Here is a 27,050-nt window from a genome sequence, read left to right on the forward strand (position 1 = left end):
CAGGATTCCCTAAATGGGGTACATAAAGCTACTTGACATGAGACTATAAGGAACTCAAGGATAATTGTGTGAGAAAGAAGATTGTGTATGTGGCTTTAATTTCTCCATTAAAGTAAAGCAGAAATATGTGTTTTATCTGAGATTTAAGTTTTCTTTTGAATATTATCTATTCACATTAGTCATCTACTTGATAGGCTATCTAATGAACCATTTGGACAAGTCAGTTAACCTCATGACATTTTCAACATGACACAAGAACAAGAATAGGGGATGGGTTCTATACTTTGTTGATGTAAAGTTCTGATGTATATCAGTGACTTCTGTGCATAAATCAAAGATTACTTGGGTGAAGGGTTTGATAGGTTGAGGAAAAGAAGAATATCCTTGGTTATTTTAGGTTGAAACTCAGAAGGAAAAAGCATCCTAAGGATCATATTTGCCTAGTCTAGTTAATGATAGTAGTGGAACTGACAGAAATTTGACATAGGCTTTCTTGCACATTATAATAGTATTTGTATAGCTTCCAAAACAAACAGTATTTTCTTTCATGAAAAGCCAAAGGCATAAGTTAGCCAAAAATATTTTTACAGAATATATGCAATATTTAAGGATGAACAAATATTCTGGAATGAAAAAATTTAAAATGAAAATTTCAAAAATAGATTAACAGATTAAACCAGCTAAATAGGAAAAATAAGATAAATTAATATTTCTGTGCTCTATAATGAAAACAAGACACATTGTTAAATACATGTGTAAATAAAATCAATGATAAATAAACACTGTAAATCAAGTTCTGACAATTTCTAGTCTCTCCCTACTAAAGAACTGGTGATAAATATCAATCACGTCACTGGGAAATTTTCTTTGAGCAATTAGAACAATGATTTTGTTGAAGAAGTTCATATTCTAATTGATTTATCCTGTTTTCAACATATCTCTTCTTTGCTCATAGACGTATTCAAGATCTTGAAGCCCTCATTGTTTAAAGCTCAATGTCTGGGAAAGTTTCTGCTTCCTTTCAATATGTTCAATGACTTCTCCTTTTGTTGAGTTGTGTCCAACTTCCCTAAACTCCCTTCCTATGGACTGGTTTTGTTTGTTTGTGTGCACTCACTACTATGAGATCAGAATGTATGAGAAAGCTATAGGACAGCATATTCACCTCAAAATTCTTGTAAGAGAGAGCAATCAATATCTACTTTGAGTGGGGTCGGAAAGTTTTTTCTCATTTCCTTCATACAGTGAAACTCTTAGCCTTTAGCGGTAGTCGTTGTGGTTTTGATGCTTAATTACCTTATGTCAGATATCATGACTATTTCTTTTCTAAGATATTCAGAACATATGGGACATTGTGGTATACTTCTTTGCACCAGGAGTTAACCACTGAATAAAGATAAGTTTTGTTTTGTTTTGTTTTTTAATTTAGTTTAGTAATTCAGTGTTACTGTGACAGGAGAGATTAATTGTATATCAGGAACTATTTTCTGCTACTGCCCTTATTCTTTGTTGTCTAAGTATCTTTTTTTTTAGTCCTTGAATTTATCTCAAGTAGCAAAAATTTCTATCAACATAACAGTTAATCCGTGGCATGGCATCTGAGTAAAAATGAATAAATTAATAAATAAATCTGCATTGTAAAATGTTACTCTGACTTTACACTTTGAAACATACATTTTCAGTAATGACTACACTCTAAAAGACTTCACTGTGAAAAAGGAAGACAATCATAATTTTTCAAATGTCAGTTTTATTCTTATGTAACGATTACTTTCACTGACAGAAAAACTACTTTATAGAACTCTGAAATGTAGTCAACTTTTTTTTAACTCTTAGGGGGAAGATCCTAACAAATACATAGAGCACTTCTTTTAGGAATATGACTACCTCTGTAAAAAAAAAAAAAAAAAAAAAAGTCCTAAAATCACTTCTTATTTACAATATTATGAAAAGTTTAGAAAATTACTTGTATCTTCTTTTTATTTTATTTTATTTTTTAATATTTTATTTATTTATTCATGAGAGATGCACAGAGAAGTAGAGACACAGAGAGAGGGAGAAGCAGGCTCCCTGCCAGGAGCCAAATGTGAGACTCGATCCCAGGATTCCAGGATCATGACCTAAGCTGAAGGCAGACACTCAACCACCAAGCCACCCAGGTGTCCCTTCTATCTTCTTTTTACATCTGAGGTTGAAAAAAATTTTTTTCCAATTTTTCTTGTACAATACACATAACAAAATTTACTATATTAACCATTTTTAAGCACTAATTCAATGGTATTATGTATATCTCATATATGTATTATTTGTATTTTTGTAAATCTTCACCACCATCTTTCTCAAGAACTCTTCATCTTGCAAAACTGAAATTCTGTATCTATTAAACAATATCTCTCCATCATCCTCTTTCCTCCCCTTTGTTCCTGGCAATGTCCTTCTTCTGTCCTTCCATCCTCTCTCTCTCTCTCTCTCTCTCTCTCTCTCTCTTTCTCTCTCTGCCTCCTCTGCATCTCTCTCTTCTTTCTTCCCCTTTTCCCCATAGCCCTTGGTAATCACCATTCTACTTTTGCTATGAGTTCAGGTTTTTTTTTTTCCTTCTCTTTAGTTTCCACGTATAAATGAGATAATATAATATTACCTTTCGGTGTATTGCTTATTTCACTTAGTATAATATCTTGCAAGTTCATTCACGTATCACAAATGGCAGGAATTCCTTCCTTTTTAAAAACCGAATAATATTCTATTGTGTGTTTATCTCACATCTTCTTTATCCATTCACGTCAATGAAGACTTAGGTTGTTTCCATATCCTGGCTATTGTGAGTGACACCAGCAATGAACATGGGAGTACATGATTTTACTCCCTTTGGATAGTAGATTTCCTCTCCCAGATGGTTTGGTTACTCTATATTGAAAGGTTTTATGATAACACAGCTTATTAAGAAATTTTTCTGAGCACTGATAATATTTCCGCATATATACATGTATATATTCACATATAAACATTTTTAAAAACATTAGGTTGATTGAAACATGGAATATAAGAATGCAGGTGCTAATGGATGTGTGATTAAACATGTGGATCCATGTTAACATAAAATGTAAGATATTTCAATAGATCAGAAACAAATTAGTCATATTATACTGTGTAGTTCCATATCGAAGCCATCAGAATAGCATTATAAGCAATGATAGAGAATTCTTGTTTAAAAATAAATAGTATGTTTCAAGGTCTTATATAAATCATTAACAGGGATCATTTAACTTCACTTATGTTGGAAGTTATGAACTGTTATAGGGTGTGCCAAGAGGACAAATAAAACTCTAGCCAAATAATGGCACCTTATATCTTTCCAAAATCAAGTGACACGGATATCACATCGAGACAATAACAATGTTAAATTTGTAACATGTCTGAAAACAATTAAGATCTATTGAAAATATACATAATCTTTCTAAATTTTCATGAGAGATCCTAAACATATTCTCTACAAAATTTAAAGATAACAAATATGTTTCAGGTAGATGTTGATATTATTTAGCTAATAAAATATTTTCTGAGAAAGACAAATACTCTATGAGTCCACTCAAATCTGGAATCTAAAAAAACAAAACCGGTGAATAAACAAACCAAAAGCAGATACAAGAGGACAAACTGATGCTTGTAAAGGGGAAGGGGATGGACAAAATGGGTGAGAAGGAATAGGAGACCAAGAATTCCAGTTATAGAATAAATAAGTCATGGGGATAAAAGTATAGCATAGAAAATGTAGTCAATGATATAATAATGATGCATGGTGACAGATGGTAGCTGTGCTTGTGAGCATAGCACAAAGCACAGAAATATTGAATCGCTGTGGAATAACTGGAATTAATGCAGTTATGTGTGTAGTTGTAAATATGTATATATATTTCAATTTTATTTGAAATTGGTTGAATCATCCTTATTTATAATTGTGCAGGATCAACTTGCCCACTGTGATAGGTTAAATACTAATTGTAATGTTAACAACAAATGATACTTTTTGTGTTAAATTGCCACAAGCCTGTAGACTTAGATTTGATCTCAATAGACTGACTTTAGTGTTTACCTTTAAACCATTTTGCTGTGTGGTTTGCTTAATATATATCGGATCATGTTCTTCACTGCAAGGAATTCCTACGTAAGGAAAAATTGGTCTTAAAAAATACTCGAAAAAATAATTTGATTATTGGGTGAGGTCTTTGCCTGTCAAAAGAGTCATTAAAAAATATGTTCTACCTTCTTTTGGCAATTTCACCAACCATTTAAGATGCATAGGTATTAGAATAATGGTGAAAACAAAGCTGTTCTGCATCCTCATTTTGTCATTTTTCTTTTCTATATCTCTGGAGGAGTAAAAGAAGCCTCTGTCACGAAAGTAGGACACACTGCAGAACATTTGAAGGAACAAAAAAAGTCACCAGGTGATATTAGCCAATGTCTGCCTAAAGATTACACAGTTGAGACTTTAGTTATTAACTAGTTGGGCATGAGTCCAAGGGAGATGTTTCTACCGATTCATATCCTAGGTATGGAATATATTAATATTAGCTGATAAATAGAATGATTTATATTTTTTAGATAAAACAGGGAAATGCAGAAAAATTTTATGAGGTAGCTCAAGTGAAAATAAACATACTTATTTAGCAGAAGAACATGGTAGAAATGAAGATAAAAGTTTAAACATGCTTTTAAAATACATATACGGATTTCTCTAATTTATGTGCAATTATTACTTAAGATGTGACTAGGAAAATTGATGATCTGTGGCAATGGGAGAGGAAAATATACCATTTATGTAACATTTTTCTTAACAAAAAGCAATTTTTATGTAGTGAGTGTCAATAAAAACCCTTAATATGGTCATTTCATGTTCAGAGATAGACGAAGTTCCAGTCTGTAATAGGTATCTACTATTCCCCACCCCACCCCACCCCCTTTGGTGCTTATCTAGTGTTTCTTCACTTCGGAATCACTCCCGCCCTATAGATGAGGTATAATGAGATTACCCAGTGGCCCTATGACCATAGGGACTGGCCCAGTGTGGTCTAAGCTAATCAAACCTGCTGTCTCTGGTGCATTGGCAGATTTCAGGGACGAAGAGCCCTACGTTATGCATTTGCTATTTGAAAATAAAGTGAAGTTGGGCTGGCAATGGCCATGGTACCTGCTACTGGGCATGAGCTTCTCAGGGAGATGAGAGCGTGAGCCCAGATGCCTTTGTCTGAATCCCTGTATCCATCTGTGTCTCCGGTGAGTCTTGCCTTAAACGTCTCCATTATGTGAGAGAGACTTTCTACTTTTACTTGAGATTCATTGAGAGTTCTCTCATTGCAACCAACAAAAACAAAGATTTATGATTGGCTCATGTAGAATAAACCTGACTAGAAACACTTTCTATGAAGGTTTCACAGATGTTGCCTATAATTTTTTGAGGGCTACATATTCCTGGCAAGATTTATAAACCCCTGTTTATTTCTTTTTTTTAAAAGAACCATGAAGTTTATTTATTTATTTATTTATTTTACTTATTTATGATAGTCACACAGAGAGAGAGAGAGAGAGGCAGAGACACAGGCAGAGGGAGAAGCAGGCTCCATGCACCGGGAGCCCGATGTGGGATGCGATCCCAGGTCTCCAGGATCGCGCCCTGGGCCAAAGGCAGGCGCCAAACCGCTGTGCCACGCAGGGATCCCATAAACCCCTGTTTAAATGAAGCTATGGATCTGGGTTCTGCTTATCTCATACTGACTTTTCTTCTTGTCTTGACAAGATTCTGGCTAATTTTGCCATAACCTTTCATGATAAAATGATTGCTTCTATGTAGCAGAATCAGTATGAAAACCTGATTTCTCATTTAAAAAAAATAAATTTCTTGGCAAAACTTCTTACATTTTTTATTTTTGTCACCATCACATCTTCATAACTGGTGTGTTCACATATTCCCCCTGCTAAATACCTGCTTCCTGTTACTATGCCAGGAATGGCATACGCATGGGGCTGCTGCTTTCTCACTCACAGTGATTATTTTTCCCATCTATTTTTCTGTCTTCTGTTGCAATGTAGTTTTGATAAAAGCAGTAACTTCAAGATGGACAATGACAAAACCACCACCATCAAACAAATCTGACTGTGGTGGTACCTTTTACAGCAGATAATTAAAAAACTTTAGCTTTAGAAGAATTTGTTTCCATTCAGAAACTGTTTCCATTTATTCTATGTAAAATATCCTGCGGCCATGAAGATTCAACACATGGGACATAGTTACTATGGTAAATGGACGTTCTCACAAATCATCCAAAGAACAATCACAGTGCGCTTTACACAGCTCTTCGTTTCAACCTAGATGTAAGTCAATAGTGTTAGAAAAACTTTAGGAAGTAGAAGATTGTGAAGTCACCTAAATACTTTCAAAGCGGAGCAAAGAAAATAAGGAAAGGCAGAGAAAAAAGGTTTCAACCAAAATAAGACAGAACTGAAACTACTGAAGTTACTATGGAGACAGAGCTATATGCGGAATTACTCAAGCCCAGAGTAAGTGTAAACAAGGTAAAAGTTGGGGGATTTTCTCAAAAGGAATTGCTTGGGGAACTTTAACTTGCTTATTAAAAATCCCCTTTGAACCTCTACTGCAGAAAGGAGAAGGGAAATGATAACAAAAAGGATTCTAGTCGATTAAAAAAAAAAATCCTAAAATTGTCATGAGAAAAGGCTCAAAGCAAGAACTGAAAAAATGTTGAGAGAGCCTGAATGACCCATAGAATTAATATAAAGGTATAGACACTTTAAATAAATTAATATTTCTCTCGTACTTCTGTATGGAGGTAATGTATTTGTCTACATATTTTTAGACCCTTGAAACTGTGCTTATTGAAGAAACTTTCTGCATTATTCTTGTGACCATGGTTAAAATTTCTTGTTTTACAAAAGATATCCTTGAAATCACCATCTCTTTTCATTTTTTCCTACAACTTAAAAAAATATATATTATCAAAGTATAGTTGACATCCAATGTTATGTGAGTTTCAAACGTAGAACATACGAATTTGACAATTCTATACCTTGCTCAGTACTTACCACCGTAAGTGTAGTCACCATACACTATATTATTCCCTGTATTCCCTATGCTGTATTTTTCATTTTCATGACTTATTTTATAGCTATAAATTGTACCTTTTAATATTTCACCTATTTCACCCAACCATCTGTTCACCTTCCTCTGACAAGTACCAGTTTGTTATTTGTGTTCAGGAGTCTGTTTATTGTTTGTTCAATGGTTTTGTTTTCCAAATTCCACACTTAAATGAAATCATATGATACTTGTTTTTGTCTTTCTCTGTCTGACTTATTTCACTTATAATGAACTCTAGGGCGATCCACGTTAGGCAAATAGCAAGATTTCATTCTTTTTATGGATATATATATATATCTTTGTCCATTCATGTATTAATGGACACTGGGGTTGCTTTTATATCTTGGCTATTGTAAATAATGTTACAATAAACATGGGGGTTCATATTATTTCAAATTAGTGTTTTCATTTTCTTTGGACAAATATACAGGTGAGGAATTACTGGATCAAGAGGTATTTCTATTTTCTTTTTTAAAATTTTTTTGAGAAACCTTCATACTGTTTTCCAAGTGGTTGACCAATTTAATTTCCACTAACAGTGCGTGAGAGTTTTCTTTTGTCTACATTCTCATCAACACTTGCTATTTCTAGTCATTTCGGTATTACCTATTCTGACTCCTGTGAGGAAATATCTCATTGTGGTTTTGTTTTGCGTTTCCCTGATGATTAGCAACGGTGAGCTTCCTTTCATCTGTCTTTCATCCGTCTTTTGGCATCAATATGTCTTCTTGAGAGAAAGGTCTATTTGGTTCCTCTACTGAGTTTGTTTGATGTTGGGTTATTTAAGTTCTTTATAGATTTTAAATATGAGCTCCTTAATGGATGTATCATTTACCAATATCCTCTCCCTTTTAATAGATTGCCTTTTTGTTTATTGATAGTTTCCTTTACTGTGCAATTATTTTTTATTTTGGTGTAGTAACAATAATCTATTTTTGCTTTTGTTTCTTTCGTCTGAGGAGACCTATCCACAAACATGTTGCTAAGGGTAACGTCCAAGAGACTACTACCTTTGCACATTTTTAGGAGTATTTCTTTGTTCTTGGTGAGTCTGGCTAAAGGCTTACCAATTTTGTTTCTCTTTTCAGAAAACTAGATCTAGATTTCATTGATCTCTTTTATTTATTTTTTTTTTGTCTCTGTCTCATTTATTTGTACTCTGTACTCTACAATTTGTGTTTTTGTTTTTTTCTGGTCCCTTTATGTATGAGGTTAGAGTGTTTGAGATTTTTTTGGTTCTTTTATTACTATAACCTATTCTCTTATAACTGCTTTTACTGCATCCCAAAGATTTTTGGACCATTGTCTTTTCACTCTCCTGTGCCTCCATGCATTTTTTTTTTTTAATTCATCTTTGATTTCTTGGCTGACCCAGTGCTAGTGTTGAAAGGCCCAACTGCAGTCTCTGAGGGCTCACTGGTGTATGGGGCCATCTCTCCATCGAGAATCTTCAATTACCTGGACCAGAGGTGCAGACACAACGAAGGGCCGTGCTCGCTACCCGTGAGGCCAGCTGAAAGGCTCAGCTGCAAGAACTGGGGGTGCATTGGTGCACTGGGGGGGTATCTGCCCCACTCTTCAGAGCAGGAGTCCTTTTGGATAGATGCTGGTACTGGCTGTGGATGTCTGCCAGGTGTGCCAGGGCAGGAGCCCCTGGGAAGGGATGCTTACTGAGGCAGGCAGGTCTGCAGGGAGTACCTCAGAGTGGCGTGCAGTGTAGACAAGGCATATGGAGAGTGTGGGAACTGGCATCCTCAAGTGTCCTGCTATTCAGGCTGGGAAGGATGAGGAAAATGGTACCCGCCAGCACACCTTCTTCCTGGAGAATTCTGCAGATCCCTGCTGCTCTGACGCCTTGCTAAGACTAGTCAATAAATCCCCTTCATGGATACCCCAGGTGCTTTTGAAACTGCTGTGTCTATGCTATGCCTCAGGCCAAGTTGTTTAGCACACCAGCTCGTTATGGAGACAGAGGGAGAGACTGACTCAGTTTCCTATCCTCCTACAACTTTCCTGGCATTAAGCCCCATTAATTTTTAATGCCAGATGCTCTGGAACTCATCTTCCATATGCAGGTTCCCAATGCAGGGGGTGTCCAGTGTGGGTCAAAGTCTGGCTCCTGTGCTTGTGGCACCCCTCCTGTCTGTGGCTAGTCAACCCTACATGGGAGCAACAATATTTTCTTAATGTTCTAGCCTCTCGATGAATTGACAATTGTATATTTATATAACATCCTTCTTTGTCTCTTATTAGGGTCTGGGGCTTAGAGTCTGACTTGTCTGATAGAACTATAGCTACCTCTGCTTTCTTTTGCTTTGCACAGAACATCTTTTTCCATCCTTCACTTTCAACTTGTGTGTGTCCTTAAAGCTGAGGTGAGTTTCTTGTAGGAAGCATCTAGCTGGTACTGTTTTTTTTTTTTTTTTTTGTATTTGTTTTGTTTTGTTGTTTTCCAGTCAACCACTCTACTGTGTATTTTCACTGGAGAATTTGATCTGTTTCCAGTTAAAGTAATTATTGATAGCTGTGTAATTACCATTGCCATTATCTTCATTTTTTCATTATCTTCTTGCTTTTTTGTAATTACTGTTTCTCTGTTTCTTAATCTCTTTTGATTTTGTGATTTTTTGTATAATGATATTCTTTGATCCTTGATTTTCATCTCTTGTGTATGAAACAAACTATAGGTTTATTTTGTGGTTACTATGAGGTTAACATAAAACATCTAATATTTATAGAATCTATTTTAAGCTCATAACTTGAATTTGAATGCATAAAAATTATATTTGATACTTCCCCTACACTTAATATTTCTGTTATCACAACTCATACATTTTTATGTTGTGTATATACTAACAAATTATTGTAGTTATAATTATTTTTAATACTTTTGTCTTTTAACCTTGATACTAAAGTTAAAGATTTGCCTACCACCATCGTAACATTGAAGTTTTCTGAATTTTACTATATTTTTATCTTTGCTGGTGAGTTTCATATGTTCTTGTTTTCATGTTACTAATTATCAGCTTTTCGTGTTTGCTGAAAGAATTCCCTATGAAATTTCTTTAAGGCTAGTGTAGTGGTGATGTTTTTGTTTGGGAAATGTTTTAGCTTTCCTTCGATTCTGAAGGACAACTTTGCCTAGTATTCTTGTTTGGCACGTTTCTCTTTTCTTTTCTTTTCTTTTCTTTTCTTTTCTTCTTTTCCTTTCTTTTCTTTTCTTTCTTTTTTTTTCTTTTCTTTCTTTTCTTTTCTTCTTTTCTTTTCTTTTTCTTATTTTCTTCTTTCAGCATTTCAAATATATAACTCCACTTCCTTTGTCCTGCATAGTTTCTGCTAAAAAAATGTGCTTAAAGTCTTATGGCAGTTGTCTTGTGTTGAATAAGTTGAATGTATCTTCTTTTAAGATTCTTTCCACCTCTGACAATTATACTGTATCTAGATGTGAGTCTCCAGTTTTATCTCATTTGGTATTATTTAATCTTCCTGGATCTGGCTGTTTGTATTCCTAGTTTAGGGAAGTTTTCAGCCATTATATCTTTGGAAATTCTTTCTACCTCTTTGTCTCTTATTTCTCCATCTGGGACATGTATAAAGCCTATGTTGGCATGTTTAATGATGTCTCAGAAGTCCCTTGAGTTAGTCTCACTCTTTTTATTTCTTTCTTCTTTTGATTGCTTTGAAAGAATTTTGCACCCTGGTGTATGAGGTCACTGATCCTTTATTCTCCTTGATTTATCTTGCTTTTAAACACCTCTATTGAATATTTCAGTGCAGTTATTCATCTCTACAATTTTAATTTTCTATGCTTGATAGTATCTCTAAGTTTTTAGTTTGTGGTAATGATGAGGTTTATATGTAACAGTCTATATACATATAGCGGACTTTTATAAGCTGGTGGTTAAGTTCAAATACAACCTTAAAAGCATGACATTTTACTCGCCCTACCACATTTTATGTTTAGACATCATATTTTCCATCTTTTTGTCTGTTCCTTTACTAATTATTGTAGCTATAGATAATATTATTTTTTAACCTTCATGCTAGCTTTATAAATGGTTGATCCACTACTTTTCCTATATGTTTGCATTTAACAGTGAGATTTTTTTTCTTTCATATGTCTTCTTTCTAATTATGGACTTTTATTTTCTTCCTAAAGAAGTTCCCTTAATATTTTTTAAGCCAATTTAGATATGATGAACTCCTTTAGCATTTGTTTGTTTGGAAAACCCATTACTGCCCCCTTCAGTTCTAAATAATAACCTTGCTGGATACAGGATTTTGGCTGTTTTTCCCTTTCGGCACTTTAAATATATTCTACTACTTTCTTCTGCCTTGCAAAGTTTCCACTGAAAGATCAACCAATATGAGGGGGACTCTCCTACATGTAACTAATTGCTTTTCTCTTACTACTTTTAAGTTTCTCTCTTTACCTGTACTTTTTGAGTTTTTAATTATAAAGTGTCTTGGGGTGGATCTTTTTGCGTTCATCTTGTTTGGTACACTGCATTTCTTGGACTAGGATGTCTGTTTCCTTCCTGAGTGTAAGTAAGTTTTCAGGGATTATTTCTTCAAATAGATTTTTGTCTCTTTCTCTCTCTTTTCTGGGACTACTATAATTTTAATGTTAATGTTTGATGTTGTCACAGAGGTCCTTAAAGCTGTCATCATTTTTTTAAAAATTATTTTCTTTTTCCTGTTTACTTTGAGTGCTGTCCACTACAATGCCTTCCAGATTGTAACCCATTTTTTGGCGCTATCTAATCTGTTCATTTCATCTAGTGTATCTTTTCATTTGTCTTATTATTCTTGAGCTCTGATTAATACTTTCTTATATAGGCAGACCTCACAGATATTGCAGGTTGGTTTTTAGACCACCACAGTACAGTTGAATATCACAATAAAACAAGTCAAATGAATTTTTTGGTTTTCCAGTGCCTATAAAAGTTGTGTTTATACTATGCTGTAATCTATTAAGTATGAAATATCATTCAAAATGTATATGTCATAATTAAAAACTACTTTATTGGTAAAAAATGTTGAACCATCATCTGTGCTTTCAGTGAGTTGTAATCTTTTTGCTGGTGGAGGGTGTTGCCATGACTTTGATTCCTGCTGACTGATTCAAAGTGCTGAAGTTTGGGGTGACTGAGGAAACTTCTTAAAATAAGACAACAGTAAAGTTGGCTGCATCAATTGACTTTTCCTCTCATGAATAATTTCTATGTAGTACTCAATACTGTTTGATACCATTCTACCCACAGTAGTACTTCTTTCAAAATTGGAGTCAATCCTCTCAAAATGTGTCACTGCTTTATCAATTGAGTTTATGCAATACTCTAAATCCTTTGTTGTCCGTTAGGTAATCTTTACAGTATCTTCATCCAGGAGTGGATTCTATCTCAATAAACCAGTTTTTTTTCTATTTAAAAAAGGTAAACTTCTAATACATTCAAGTTTTATCATGAGATTCCAGCAATTCAATCACATCTTTAGACTTTACTTCTTTTTTTAAAAATATTTTATTTCTTCATGATAAACACACAGAGAAGCAGAGACATGGGCAGAGGCAGAAGCAGGCTCCCTGTGTGGAGCCCAATGCAGGACTCCATCCCAGGACCCCAGGATCACAACCCTGAGCTGAAGGCAGATGCTCAATCACTGAGGCACCCAGGTGCCCCTTTACTTCTAATTCTAGTTCTGTAGTTTCCACTACATCTGCAGTTACTTCCTCCTCTGAGGTCTTAAACTTCTCAAGTCATCCATGGGTGTATGGATATTGGAATCATCTTTCTCCAAACTCTTGTTAACATTTATATTTTGACTTTTCTCTATGAATCATATGTTCTTAGGAGGATCTAGAATGGGAAAACTTTCCTTGAAGTTCAATTGACCATGAAGATCTATCAGAGGAGTCACTATCTACAGCAGATATAGCCTTACAAAATGTATTTCTTAAATAATAAGACATAAAAGTTGAAATTACTCTGTGATCCATGGGTTGTGGAATGAATGTTGTGTTAGCAGACATAGAAATAGCATTAATCTTTTTGCACATCTCAGAGCACTAAGATGACCATGTGCCCTGTCAGTGAGCAGTCATATTTTGAAAGGAACCTTTTAATTCCGAGCAGTAGGTCTTAAAAGTAGCTTAAAATATTCACTAAATCATGTTGTAAACAGATGTGCTGTCATCCAGGCTTTGTTGTTCCATTGATAGAGCATGTACAAAGTAGATGTAGCATAATTGTTAAAGGCCTTAGGATTTTAAGAATGGTAAATGACCACTGGCTTTAATTTATGTCACCATCTGATGTTAGCACCTTTGAAGTCAGTCACTGACTTGTCTTAAACTATGAAAGTCCTAGATGTCATCACCTTTCAGTTGAAAGCTGTTTTGTCTACATTGAAAATCTATTCATTTAGACAACTTTATTAAATAAAGTTGTTTAGCTAGATAGTCTGGATAACTTGCCACTTTTGTGCTATGGAGATGGATTCTTTCCTTAAAGCTCATGAACCAACATCGGCTAACTTCCAATTTTTCCTCTGTAGCTTCCTCAACTCTCTCAGTCTTTATAGAATTGAAGAGAGTTAGGGACTTGCTCTGAAAGGGTCTTTGGATTAAGGAAATGTTGAAGCCGCTTTAGTTTTCTCTCCAGGCCATTAAAATGATTTCTATCTCAGCAATAAGACTGTTTTGCTTTATTATCATAGTGCGTTCACTGGAGTAATACTTTCAATTTCCTTCAAGAACTTTTTCTTTGCATTCACAACTTGGCTGTTTGGTGCAAGAGGCCTATTTTTTTTTTTTTTTTTTTTTGTTTATCTCAGCTTTCAGTATGCCTTACTAAGTTTAATCTTTTCTAGCTTTTGACTAAACATAAGAAGCATGTGATTCTTTCACTTAAACACTTAAGGGCCATTGTATAGTTATAAATCTACCTAACTTCAGTATTGTGTTTCAGGGAATAGAGAAACCTGAAGAGAGGAAGAGGTGGTGTGACATCTATTCAATGGAGCCATGAGAACACCTCCAACATTTTTTGTTTTCTGTATTACATGGGCATGTTTTGTGGTGCCCCAAAGCAGTTACAATAATAACATCAAAGATCACTAATCACAGACCACCATAACAAATATAACAATACTAGGAAAGAAAATTGGATATGTTGTAAGAAATACCAAAATGTGACACAGAGACACAAAGTGAGCAAATGCTCAGAAAATGATGCTGATAGACTTGCTCAACACAGATTTGCCACAAAAATTCCATCTGATAAAAATGTAATATCTGTGAAGCATTATAAAACCAAGGACAAGAAAATGGGATATCCTATATTATCTGTTTCTCTGTTGAAGTTCTCACTGTGGTCATCTGCTTTCCTCTGTAGTTGGTATGATCTTCATGACCATGACTGTGAACTCACTATCTGCAGATTGTCTACTCTATTGCATTTTTGTCTTTTTCTGAGACTTTTGTCTCACTCTTTCATTTGGCACTGAGTCCTCTGGATTCTTATTTTGTCTGTTTCTTGGTTTCTGGTTATGAGGTAGTTCAGCTACATCTTCTGGTATTAAAGGAGTAGTCTTATGTAGGAGATGTCTTGTAGGATCCAGAAGCATAATCCTCCCACCCAAACATCAAAGGGGTGCTCTAGGGTGTCCTCCGTGTGCACTGCATTCACCATTATGTTAGGGCAGGTCTGTGAATACTGTGGGTGTACTTCTGGATAGTTATTGTCCTGCCAGCTGTGAAACTTGGCTGAGGTACAGGGCCGTGTGGGAGCCTCAATGGCGCATACCTTCCCAGCATTAGCAGTCTAGTGGGAGTCTTCCAAAATGGTTCCTCCCAGCATCAGGGTTAGCACAACTAAACAAAATAGCAAAAATGACTTCTATCAGTGGCTCAGTCCTTGACAAGAGTCCCAGCTCTTTCCTGTCTTTCTGGCAGGAACTCCAAGATTAGTAAATGAGTTTCCTTCACCTGTGGTCTATGCACTTTGGATTGATATATATTTTTTTTAAGATTGTATTTATTTATTTAGAGCATAAGTTGGGGGAGGAGCTGAGGGAGAGAGAGAATCTCAAGTAGGCTCCACACTGAGTGTGGGGCCCAATGTGGGCCTTAATCTCAGGACCCAGGATCGTGACCTGAGCAGAAATCAAGGGTCAGACATACTTGACCAACTGATTCGGGTGCCCCCGAATCTGATATTTTTGAAATGGTTTCAGGGTCAAGTTAATCGGCATGTAAGCCCTTTTAGAATAATTTTTCTTTTCTCTACACTTCTGTGATTTTGTAGGATATACTCCCTGTTAATTTTCAAAGCCAGATGTTTTGGGTGCTCCTTTCTCCTATATAGAATCTAAGTGTTGGGATGCTTGATGTGGAGATCAAATCCCTTAGAAGATTTGATTAAATTTCCCTCAGAAATTTTCCTGTACCTTCGAGATCTGTCTCAACCATAGAGTACAGCACCTTGGGTATGTTCCAGACTGTAACTCTGTTTCGTCTCCCTATCTCAGTTCTGTCCCTTGTAATGGAGGCCCCATCCAGTTTCTAAGATCCCCTCAGAGGGCATTATTCTATATGTAGGTATAGATTTGCTGTGCACATGACAGTCAGGGAACTCAGATCTCCCTGTGCAGCCATCTTAAACCCTCTGCCTCTGTTTTCTACTTTTGATATTTTCAATCCTTTCTTGGAAATGCTCACACTTGTATTCATTGCTCTCCTGATTTCCATAAGAGTCTACAACTATGGTTTCAAACTCTACACTAGGTGAGTCATTTTTGTCCATTTCATTAAGATCAGTTTCAGGATATTTGATTTGTTCTATTTTTGGAACATAGTCCCCTGCTGTTTGTTTGTTTTTTCTTTTTTTAAAATTTTTTCTTGACTCTATGGAATATGAACTTCAATCAACTTTGCCTAATTGCCTCTCGATGCTCATGATTTCTCATCAACCTTCTTAGTACATTTTAAAAATATTTTATGCTTGGAGTATAGTTGACAACATACAGTGTTATATTAGTTTCTGGTGCACAACAGAGTGAGTCAACAATCTTGTTAACTGATAAATGGAGTTAGCACCTGCCACTGTTATCAAACCCAAGCTTGGCTGCTTGTCGCTCAAAAGGCCAATACTCAAGAGACAGGTTTTGAATGGAAAGAAATTTGAACTTTATTCCATAAGCCGGCAACCTGGGGATAAAAAAGGTAGACTCTTTTCCAAAAGGCAGCTCCAAGGTTTCTGCCTGGCCCAGAGTTTTTGTTTTGTTTATTTGTTTGTTTGTTTGTTTTTAGGAGTTTAGGACAATCAGAAAAGGGAGTGTAGTCGTCTGCAACATTTCTTGAATACAGGCAGACTCGACGGTGCCAGCTACAGACATTGTCCCGGGGTGAGGCAGTCCAGTTTCTGTTTTGTGACGTGCAGCAGGGCTCTGATCTTTCTGCAAAATAGGGAAAGGTCCACAGATACACAAAGGGTTAGTAAAATCATTTGTGTGACCTTAAAGAAAAAAAGGAAGGAAGGAAAAGAAAAAGAAAATTGCTAAGCTAAACAAAAAGCCTCTGCAACTTCAAACAGACGTGCTGGCCTCTGTGAGCCTGGGAAGTCCTTCATCCTCAAGGTCAGTGGTCGGTCCACTACAGAGCAAGAGACTGAGGTCAGTAAGTACAAAGTGAGTCATCTTGGAGCGAGATAATCCTTGAGACCAGTTGGTGTCCTTTAACATCAGCATTCGACATTATTACAATACTATTGACTATATTTCCTATGCTATTCTTTTCACCCCCGTGACATTTCCTTTTTAACTGGAAATCTGTAAACTTTTAATCCTCTTCAGCTATTTCCCAATACCATAACCCCCCTTTTGTCTGGCAACCACCAGTTTGTTCTCTGTATTTATGGGGCTATAAATGTTTATGTGGGTCCACGTGCATGTGTGTTTGGTTTTTTTTCTTAAGATTTAACATATAAGTAAAATATGGCATTTGTTCTTTGTCTAACTTAATTCATTTAGCATAATACCTTCTAGCTCCATCTATGTTGGGTTTTTTTTTAATTCTTTTTTTTTTTTATTTTTATTTATTTATGATAGTCACAGAGAGAGAGAGAGAGAGAGAGAGGCAGAGACACAGGCAGAGGGAGAAGCAGGCTCCATGCACTGGGAGCCCGACGTGGGATTCGATCCCGGGTCTCCAGGATCGCGCCCTGGGCCAAAGGCAGGCGCTAAACCGCTGCGCCACCCAGGGATCCCCATCTATGTTGTTATGAGTGGCAAGATGTTATTCTTTTTTTATGGCTGCTTAATATTCCATCGTATATACAGACCACCCCTTCTTTATCCATTCCTCTATCCATAGACACTTGTGTTGTTTTCATATATTGGCTATTGTAAGTAATGCTGCCATGAACATGGAGGGTGCATATATCTTTTTAAATTAGTGTTTTAATTTCTTTAATAAGTGTATTTCTGGATGATAGGATATTTTTATTTTTGATGCTTTGAAGAACTTCCATACGTTTTTCCATAGTAGCTGCATCAATTCATAGTCTGACCAACAATGCACAAACATTCCATTTTTTCCACATCTTCAGTAACATTTGCTATTTCTTGTGTTTTTTTCCTGACAAGCATGAGGTGATATATCATTGTGGTTTTGATTTGCATTTTCCTGATGATTAGTGACATTGAGCATCTTTTCATGTGTCTGCTGGCCATCTATCGGTCTTTGGGGGAAAAATGTTTATTCAGATCTTTTACCCATTTTTAAATTGGATCACTTGTGTTTTTTGGTGGTCAGTTGCATAAGTTCTTTATATATTTCGAATAATAACCCCTTATCATATATATCATTTACGAATATTTTCCAATTAGTAAGTTGCCTTTTTGTTGGTTTCCTTTGCTGTGCAAAACTCTTTATTTTGGTGTAGTAACTACAATTCATTCTTACTTTTGTTTTGCTTGAGGAGACCTATCCATAAATATGTTGCTCAGGCTGATGTCCAAGAAACTACTGCTTATGCACTCTATTAGGAGTTTTATAGTTCTGAGTCTTACATTTAGGTCTTTAATACATTTGAGTTTATTTTTGTGTATGGCATAAGAAACTGGTCCAGTTTCATTCCTTTGTATTTTCCCAGCATCATTTGTTAAAGAGACTGTCTTTTCCCCATTGTATATTCTTGCCTCCCTGTCACAGATTACTTGACCATATGAGCATGGGTTTATTGCTTGGTTTTATTTCCTGTTCTATTGATCTACATGTCTTTTTTTTTTTTCTTGCCAGTATCATACTCTTTTGATTAATTTAGATTTGTACATATCTTGAAATCAGAGAGCATTATGCCTCCTTTCACAAGATTGCTTTGACTATTCAATGTCTTCTGTAGTTTCATACAGGTTTTAGAATTTTTTTCTAGTTCTATGTAGTATACTCTTGATATTTTGATAGGGATTATATTAAAATTTTAGATGGATTTTGGTAGTATGTCTACTTTAGTAATACTAATTCTTTTAATCCATGAGCATGGTGTATCTTTCCATTTGTGTTGTCTTCAATTTCTTTCATCAGTGTCTTACTGTTTTCAGAGTATAGGTCTTTTACCAATTTGATTAAATTTATTCTCAGGTATTTTATTCCTTTTATGCATTTGCAAATAGGATTAATTTCTCTTGATGCTACTTAGTTATTAGTGCATAAAAATGTAACAGATTTCTGTATATTAATATTGAATCTGCAACTCTACTGATTTCATTTATTTTAATAGGTTTTTTTTTTTTTGGTGGAAATTTTAGGGTTTTCTATGAATAGTATCACATCCTCTGCACAAAATGAGATTTACTTCTTCCTTGCCTATTTGGATGTCTTTTATTTCTTTTTATTTTCTGATTGCTTTCCCTAGCACTTCCTATACTATGTTATGTTGAACAAAAGTGGCAAGAGTGGACATTCTTGTCTTATTCTTGATTTTAAAGGAAAAGCTCTCCATTTTTCACCCTTGAGGGGGATATTAGTTGTGAGTTTGTCATATATGACCTTTATTATGTTGAGGTATGTTCCCTCTAAACCTATTTTGTTGAGTTTTTAGCATGAACAAATATTAAATATTCTCAAATGCTTTTTCTAAATATACTAAAATGATCATATTTTTTATCCTTCATTTTGTTAATTGGATACATCATGATGATCATTAATTTGCAGATATTGAACCATTCTTGTACCTCCAGAATAAATCACACTTGATTGTGGAAAATGACCTCTTATTGCATTGCTTAATTCAGTTTTCTGATATTTTCTTAAGGATTGTTACATTCATGTTCATCAGTGATATTGGGCTGTAATTTTCTTTTTTTTTTTTTTTTGTAGTATCTTTGTCTGATTTAGGTATCTGGGTAACATTGGCTCTAAAGAATGAATTAAAGCTTTTTCTCCTCTTTGACTCATAGAAAATTTGAGAAAGATGAATATTAATTCTTCCTTAAATATTTTGTAGTTTAATCTAGGAAGCCTTTTGCTCCAGAGTTTTGTTTTGTTTTTCCATGGGAATTTTTTTTATTGGATTCAGTTTTGTTACTAATAATCAATCTGTTCAGATTTTCTATTTGTTCCTGATTTAGTTTGAGAAGGTTATATATTTCCAGGAGTTTATCCATTTCTTCTATTTTTTTCCAATTTGTTGGCATATAATTTTTCTTAATCTCATAATATTTTCTGTTTCCTTGGTGTAAGTTGTTACCTCTGTTTTATCTGATTTTATTTGAGTCGTCTCCTTTTTTTCTTGATCAGCCTGGCTAAAGTTTCATCAATTTTATTTATTTTCAAAGAAGGAGCTCCTTGGTTTCATTGATTTTTTTTCTATATTTTTTGTCTCTAATTTCTTTATTTCTGGTTTGATTTTTATTATTTTTCCTACTAACATTAGTCTTTGTCTTCTTCAATTTCTTTTACTATAATGTTAGACCATTTATTCGAGATTTTTCTTGTTTCTTGAGGTAGGCATGTATCACTATAAACTTTCCCCTTAGAGCTATTTTTGCTGAGTTTCAAAGATTTTGGACAATTTGTTTCTATTTTCATTTGTCTTCAGGACTATTGTACTTCCTATAACTAGCATGGAAGTTAAAAGACAAGACATTTTTAAATGGGCACAAGACCACAGCTAGTGACTATACATGGTCTCAATGCAAAAGAAGCAGGCAAAAACACACCGGTGCCAGTTTTTCCTGGGGAGGGATTGGACCATATACTTTTCCAGCTGCTTTTTGAGTATCTATCTTCTACTCTGTCTGCATCTGGGCTCTGTGATCCTCCTCTTTGGGGGCACTGATGAGTTTTGTCACACCCTTACCTACTGGAAGCCTCTAAAACAAAGAGGGTTGAAGCACCTGGGTGGCTCAGTCCGTTAAGTGTGGGACTCATGATTTCAGCTCACATCATGATTGCAGGGTTGTGAGATCAAGTCGTAATTGGGCTGTAGGCTCAGCATGGAATCTACTTGAGACTTTCTCTCTTCCCAGTCCCACTTGTGCTCTCTCTTTCTCTCTCTAAATAAATAAGTAAAATCTTAAAAACAAAACAAAAACAAAAACAAAAACAAGGGTTGAGGTTCATATCTGAGTTGGTGACATAGGAAGGCCTAGACTCCTCTCCTCCACAGGCACACTGAATCTATACCTACATATAGAACAATTCTGAAGAACTAAGGTGATTGTACAGCTTTGCACATAGAGAATGGCAAGAGAAATGAAAACACAGTAACAGTGGAAACTCTGCCCCTAATGCTACAAACTGTAGTAGGGAGGGAGAGACCTGAGTGACCAGGATGCATCTACCCTGGGACAGAAAAGAAAAGCTACTGTTTAAAAGAGGAACTAGAGGGGCAAGTAGGCAGCTCAATTGGTTAAGCGTTACCTTCTGCTCAGGTCATAATCCCAGGCGCCTGGGATCAAGCCTCCCATCAGGCTTTCTGCTCATCTGGGAGTCTGCTTCTCCATCTACCCTTCCCCCATTCTCTTTCTCTTTCTTTTCTTTTTTCTTTCTTTCTTTCTTTCTTTCTTTCTTTCTTTCTTTCTTTCTTTCTTCTTTTTCTTTCTTTCTTTCTTTCTTTCTTCTTTCTTTCTTTTTCTTCTTTTCTTTCTTTCTTTCTTTCTTTCTTTCTTTCTTTCTTTCTTTCTTCTTCTTTCTTTCTTTCTTTCTTTCTTTCTTTCTTTCTTTCTTTCTTTCTTTCTTTCTTTCTCCTCAAATAAATACAATCTTTAAAAGGGCACCGAGGAGATCCCTGGGTGGCTCAGGGATCGCCTGCCTTTGGCCCAGGGCATGATCCTGGAGTCCCAGGATCGAGTCCCATGTCAAGCTCCTCGCAGGGAGCCTGCTTCTTCCTCTGCCTGTGTCTCTGCCTCTCTCCGTGTGTCTCTCATGAATGAATAAATAAAATCTTTAAAAAATATATCTTTAAAAAAAATAAAAGGGGAACGAAAAATAAATAAATAAAAATAAAAGGGGAATGAGAATATAAAGGAACCGGCTCTCGAGTACCTGCCTAATGGCCAGGGAGGGCAGGATCAGAGGGGCTGGTGAGTACCATTGTTCACATTACATCTTGCCCTTAATCGTACAGACAGGAGCAGGGTCCAGTCGCCCTAGTCAGCTTGCTGCCTAAGTAAGTCCCAGGCCATTAACCCACTCCAGCTTCAGATACTGTGGAGCACACAAAAAAGCCAGGGTTCCAAAGGGCAACTAGAACCTAAAGAAACTAATCCTCTTCTAAATGATGGGAGACCTACTGAAATGTTCTCCAGGATTGGAGGTGTGGCAAGCACCATTGTTTATGTACTGTCTCTACCTTGATAATGCAGATAAAAGAAGTGACTGGATTCCCTGAATGGTATGCTGCCCAAATGAGCCCTAGGACTCTCCTTGATTACTTCATTGTTCCATTGTTTGTTTAGTAGCATGTTTTTCAACCTTTATGTGTTGGTGTGTTTTCTAATTCTTTTATTATAATTACTAGTTTCGTACCATTGTGGACAGAAAAGATACTTGATATGACTTTAATCTTGTATTGAAACTAGATTTGCTAGTCCATTTCACAACCATCCATTGAAATGGGAACCATGAAATGGCATAACTGATTTGTATCTGGGAATCAGTTATGACTTTATTGTTCTAGTGGGTTTATCTTCAGAAACATATGTAGTAAGCTAAAGCTGAAATAACCTTGCATTTCCTGAACATCCAGCAATGGGGTCAGGTAGTATGTGATGAAAATACCCATTCATCCATCTAGCCTTTGTATATCTCAAATACTGATTTTAAAGCATAGCTATGAACTATCCATAGAATTGATAATTCATATAATAGAGTTCAATCCAGAGTATTCAGGGTCTTGGTTATTGCATGAAGCAAGATATATACAATGATTTACAAAATTTTTGGAAGTCCAGCTAAATTTTTCCAAATATTCTTTAATGTGTACTACTGTCAGTCTCTTAACATTTTTTTTACGTCTTAGAAGGTACCAAATTATTTCAATATTATATGGGGTGATATTAATTCACAGCAGTATTCCTGAAATTGCTCCCTTAAGAAATCCTCCTTGTCCTGAAGAAAGCTTGGTTTTAAACTCACCCTATGGCATTTCTTATTAAAGAAAAAAAAAAAAAAGAAAGAAAGAAAGAAGGGAAACAAGAAAAGGAAAGAAAAAAGAAGGGAAAAAATACAATCTGCTGTGGCAGAGATTATTTTTGCTTTTCAATATTTGTGCTATTCTTTAATTCTTTTTTTCCTGGTTGCCATCTAAGTTTTTTGTTTACTTGCTATTTAGTCTTTTGTATTTAAGTGAGGGGTTGTAACTGAGAATCTTCCATTGCAATCTATTTAGAAATGACATGTCCTGCCTCTCAACCTTGCTCATATAAATCTCCTAAATGTGGCCCTCATGTTGTTTCTCTGTCTGCTGATTGAATGGAGAGGACTTCGAGGATTGAGAAGAGAACAGTGACAAGATAAAGGAGCCAGAGTGTTTGAGTGACAAGAAGAAGTAGAGCCAGCCTATCCATATTGGACAGTAAACCTTCTATGGGAAGACATGGGAATTTTTGGAACTGTTTGAGCAGTTAATGCACCTTAGTAAAAAATACCAAAACAACATTCTCAGACTTATAATAGTTTGGAACCAGAATCATATTCTCAGGAAAAACTTTATGTCAAATATGCACATTGATTTTGTAATTTTTTAGTTAAATAAAGTGATAACTATGTTAACTGCTTATAAATAAAAGGAAATCTCCAATATTTTCTTTAATGAATAAACACACTATTGGGAAAGAGGGACACTTAAGTTGCAATCCATTTTAAAAGTTTTATAATAGTGACGTTAATATAATAAAGGAGAGGGATGCCTGGATGGCTCAGCTGTTGAGAGCCTGCCTTTGGCTCAGGGCGTGATCCTGGAGTCCCAGGATGGAGTCCCACATCAGGCTCCCTGCATGGAGCCTGCTTCTCTCTCTGCCTGTGTCTCTGCCTCTCTCTGTGTCTCTTAGGAATAAATAAATAAAATATTTTAAATATATATATATATATATATATATATATGTATATAAAATAAAGGAGAACGCAAGAAAAATAATTATCTTTAACAAGAGATGTTAGGAGTGGCTTCATACAAGAACCTTAGGCTGGGTCTTGAACGGTGATTATGAGTTTACTGAACAGCAAATGCTGCAGATATGTAAAATTTTTATTTTGTGGCATGTTAAAAAAATCTTTTGTTTTTAGGGAACATGGCTTATGGATGTGTTTGATCTGCTACTGAAAATAGAGACTGAGAGAAAATGTTAGATGTGAGAAGTACATGGCTATCATTATTTTATAATAGGCAATAGCTGCCACAGGTATGGATAATGAAACTATCTGGTAATCCAGTAGGACAAGGGTCCACATGGGGCACCTGGGTGGCTAAGTGGTTGGGCGTCGGCCTTTGGCTTAGGTTGTGACCCCGGGGTCCTGGGATCGAGTCCCACAAGAGGATCCCCTCAGAGAGCCTGCTTCTCCCTCTGCCTGTGACTCTACCTCTCTCTGTGTGTCTCTCATGAGTAAATAAATCTTTTTTTTTTTTTTAAAGAAAGAACAAAGGTCCACAAGTTGTGAAACATGGGCTAAATGTGGCCTGTGACTTGTTTTTAAAGTGAAGATTTATTGGAATACAATAGTATGTGTTCATTTACACCTGGTAAAGCTGAAAATATTTACTATCCAAACCTTTATAAAAAAAAAAAAATCGTCAACCACAAATGTAGAAGGATAACTAGAAGAGACTTTATATTAGAAGAGTATATATCACCATTAAAGGCCAGTTAAGATGGCATGGAATGATTGGAGACATAAAATAGAAAGACAAGATTCTGGGAAGTTAATAGAAAACAAAAGAAGTAGAAAATGGTATTTACTTATCATGGTAGAAATCTGTAATATGATTTGGTCTAATGACTCTTGTATTGAACACCTAAGGTGGTGGGGTTTCAAGAGAATAAATAAAGACTGAATCACACTGAGGAATAAGTGGGAATCGAATAATATATATATATATATATATATACATATATATATTTTAATTTTGCAGTGAAAGGGAAAAAATGAATATTAACTACTTGAGTGCTGAAGTAATGGGATTCTACATGTTACTTTATTTAACTTATGTTGAAGGAGACTGGAGCATTCTGAAAAGTGGGGATAATTAGAAAAATAGACTTATGAGAGGCAGAAGGGAGGGACTCCAGTATAAAGGTAACAATATTAGCTTGAATCAGAAAAGAAATGCCTCATCCTTTGCTACAATGGAACTGAATTGACAAATATACATAGTAGTAGAGGTGAATTGAGAATCAGAAGTGATGGAATGAGGGCATGACAAACACACATGTTGTGTGCTTTTTTGTTTTTTTTAATCTATATTTTAGAAGCTAATCTGCGTAGAGGCAAAATAGTGGCCTTGAGGAGAGCAATAAATTACTCTGAAAGACAAAATAAAACCTATTTAACTTGAGTTGAAAAATAGATCCTATAGTCATATCCATGCACATAGAAACAAATTCTCTATAATTTCACAATGCATTTTTATCTTGATGGGATAGTATTAGGTGAAGGTCTGAGAGATTTCAATTAACTGAGTATAGGTACTTCATTTATGAGGAAGGCCTGGCACGGAAACTGATTTTCCTTGTTAGAGAATAAAATTATTAAAATCCTCAACAAATGTTATTGGCAGGCTGCCATTAAAGTTTCCAACACTTAATTTTGTGGCCATATGATAATAACTGTAGTCTTTTAATCTCTCTGGCAAGGAGTGGTATTAAACACTATATTTGTTTTAAACAATCTTATATGTTCATTATATGAATTATTAGACTCACCAATTAGTTATTATTATATCTGAAATTAATCATCCCTAAATTTAAGGTAATTAGGTAAATAGGACAGGTTGTTTTTAAGTATGGAGTGATTTATACCTATTTGAATTACAATTCTTGCTGTTTCTTAATATATTTAAAATATATGCACTTGGATAAAACCAAGTAGGTATTTGAAGTAAAATAGTAAATAAATCACTGATTACCAATTATTTCTCATAGTCTTAATGAAATTTATATTTAGCAACCATGTTAATTTTAGGAAGGTGGTTTTAATAGGATTAGAACAGGCTTCTTGAAAAACTACAGCAGCTTAGGTTTAAATTCTTGTCACACCTTACTGTGAGAATTCAAAGTATTAACACAGAAATTTAATGAGTGTGATAAGCTATTTGTCCTTATAACTTAATTACCCAGATCATCCTGAGGCCATGTTGGAGGAGCTGTGAACATTTACCTGTCCAGAAAGTACAGGATTGCCAACAGTACTAGGATCTTTGGACAGACTCAGCTTGAATACAGTGCAGCTCTGGGCAATTAGCTCTGTCATACTTCTACTCCGAAAAATGTTCCAGGTCACAAATAAGTTAAAATGGTTTAAAATAATATTTAATGGATTACCTATCCCTGAATCAACAGACTTTAAGTATAAACAGTAGATCTTGAGATATCTCTACTGTAACCTAGTATCGACATCCAAAATATTTTAAAGCTGAGGAGCAGTTGGGTGTCTCAGATGGTTAGTATCTGACTCCATATCAGCACCTGTCTTAATCTCAGGTTTGGGCTCCACATTGGGCTTGGAGCCTGAGAAGATAGATAGAGAAATAGATAGAGAGATGATAGATAAATAGATGTTGGATAGATGATAGATAGATAGATAGATAGATAGATAGATAGATAGATAGATGAGATGGATGGTAGACAGATAGATGATAGATATATGATTGATTGATAGATAAGATTTAAAAGCTCAACCAATAAACTCTTAGGCTACTTTTTGCTATCAATTATCCATTTAAAAATACTTCGAACATTTTACTAATTGGAAAAATATTTTAGATAATTGGCCCAGTCGTGTTTAACTCTACAGAGTAATTTCCAAAGCATGCCTCAATTGATTATTTAATAATCTCCCAAAGTTCTTCAGTAAAACTATTAGACTGTTACTTTAACCCCAAAGTTCAGTTGAAGGATCCATAACATTTCCAAAATACTGCACTGAAGTATTCCTACCCACATTTGGCCTCAAAATTGCTGGAGTTCTTTTGGATAATTGAAAGATCCACTAAAGTCTTTAACAGCATTTCAGTCGTCTTCTTTATCTACAAGGGACATATTCTAAGACCCCCAGTGGATGCCCAACACTGCAGATAGTACCGAATCTTGTATATTAGTATGATTTTATTTTCCCTTACATACACACCTATGATAAAGTTTAATTTATGAATTAGGCATAGCAAGAGATTAACAATAA

The sequence above is a fragment of the Vulpes lagopus genome, chromosome 1 (genome assembly GCF_018345385.1).
Source record: "Vulpes lagopus strain Blue_001 chromosome 1, ASM1834538v1, whole genome shotgun sequence".
Classification (NCBI taxonomy): domain Eukaryota; kingdom Metazoa; phylum Chordata; class Mammalia; order Carnivora; family Canidae; genus Vulpes; species Vulpes lagopus.